The 1,918-nt window shown below is 41.9% G+C and overlaps 1 non-coding gene across 1 annotated transcript; it reads right to left on the bottom strand.

The window, feature by feature from the left end:
* Positions 1–202: 202 nt before the first annotated feature.
* TRNAT-AGU (transfer RNA threonine (anticodon AGU)) lies at positions 203–276 on the bottom strand. The gene has a single exon. It is a non-coding gene; the product is annotated as a tRNA-Thr (tRNA).
* Between the last annotated feature and the right edge of the window lie 1,642 nt (positions 277–1,918).

The raw sequence follows: 1,918 nt of genomic DNA, 5'->3' as shown, positions 1-1,918 counted from the left end.
GCTATGATTGTAAAATTATGGGATGGTGGTTAAAGGTCTTCATTGCCTCTGCCTTTGAACTTCATTCAAAATTCTAATCTCAATTACGATATAAAATCAGAATGTTAATCATGTTTTCTTTCTGCTTTGGAATAATAAAAAGACGTAGGTGTGCCCTGTTCAGCTGTATCCATCTTTTTAGCATCAAAAGATTTTGTTTCCAAGGCACCACTGGGGATCGAACCCAGGATCTCCTGTTTACTAGACAGGTGCTTTAGCCAACTTAGCCATGGTGCCTCACACTATAATTTAGGCCACTCACTCTAAAGATAGGAGAAAGATGCTGCATTAGCAAAGTATGTTACATTTCAGGGCAAAAGTTCTTAAGACTGGCTGACAAAAAAAATTCTTAATATAGCAATGTGCTGTTTGCCTCGCAAGCATGATTCAACTTTGGAATATAAGAAGTCTTGGGTTCAAAGCCCAGTCCACTGAAGGAAGGATTCAGTTCTTTTTGATTTCTAAGAGATTTGCTCTTATTTTCCATCTGAAAATTATTTGGGGGGAAGGTGAAGCACTTCCTTCAGCCTCTAAATAGATAAACAAGGCATCATCTGCAACCTAACTCAAGATGTCGTCTCTATGGAGATTCAAGATGTCCTGTCTATGGAGATGAAAAAAGCACCTTTGGGTCAAGATCAGGGGTGTGATTCTGCCAGTTTGCACCTATTCACTAGATTCAGTTGTTAACATTCTAAGCAGTTCGGAGAACCAGTTGTTAGAAGAAATTACTGGCCTAATCCTGTAAGGAAGGCAGGAAGGAAACATTCTGGTGTTACTTACAGAAACTGCCTCTCTGTTAACCCTTATTGCATTCTTAGAAGGACTAGACTTCCTCTCTCAGGAACTTCTCTGGAGTTTTTTCCCCTCCTTTGCTGGTACTTTGCTTGTGTGGAGTGACCATTCAAAGTTACAATAGCACTGAAAAAAGTGACTTATGACCATTTTTCACACTTATGACTGTTGCAACATCCCCACAGTCATGATAGGCCAGCGAGGAGATGCGTGTCCCGATGTGAGTTATATTGGGTTGGCCACACCCAGCCAATAACATGACCACCAAGCCACAGTCACCACCTAAGCCATGCCCACAGAACCAGTTGTTAAAAAAATTGAATCCCACCCCTGGTCAAGATATCCTGCTTATAATTTACTCAGCCCAGCTAAGCTGTAGTTCTGTTGTTTTACAGCCTTTCTGTGGCCTATGGATCAGCAGCACAGTTTCAAGCTAGAAGTGATAGCATGTGTAGGAAGAAATGTCCATCTGGGTTCAGTTCCAAGTAGACACTGGAAACATGGAAGTTTGGAAGGATGGTTTAATGGTGAACAGGACCACATAGGTTGGAAGTCCTGGGTAGCTGACCACATGAATGAGAGAGAGAGATTTATACCCTCTCTTGGGCCTTGCCTTTGAGCTTCCTGTTCCTGTGGCAAGGGCAGATATTCTACTGGTTGCTGTAGGGGCCGTGTGCAAATCCTAGGAGTTTGTCTGAGATAAGTCTGGATGAACTATGCTGGGTGATATAATATTCCCAGCTGCCTTGTGGTGAGCTTTGCTGCTAGAGGATTAGAGAGCTAATCCTATTATGTCCTGAGGGTCATGTCTTAATCCCATCAGCCTGGAGCTGAATGTCTAATTGTCTGGTAGATAGGCTGGCCCAGTCTTAATGTGCACCAAATATCTGCTGGGGGCTGGGAACTGCTCTTTGTCTTTAAAAATCTGTTTCTCCTTTTCTCATCCAGGGAAATATAATATTCTGCCTTTTTAATATTTCCTAAAATATTTCATTCTTCTAAGAGGGGTGGGTGCTAACTCTCTTCACATGTTTAACTATGTTTGTTAAGTCCACAACATACCTGACTTGAATTTGAACCTCAG

The sequence above is a fragment of the Pseudonaja textilis genome, chromosome 4 (assembly GCF_049901715.1).
Source record: "Pseudonaja textilis isolate UNSWEBS1 chromosome 4, rPseTex1.2, whole genome shotgun sequence".
Taxonomy (NCBI): Eukaryota; Metazoa; Chordata; class Lepidosauria; order Squamata; family Elapidae; genus Pseudonaja; species Pseudonaja textilis.
This window is presented reverse-complemented; position numbering and strand designations above follow the sequence as displayed.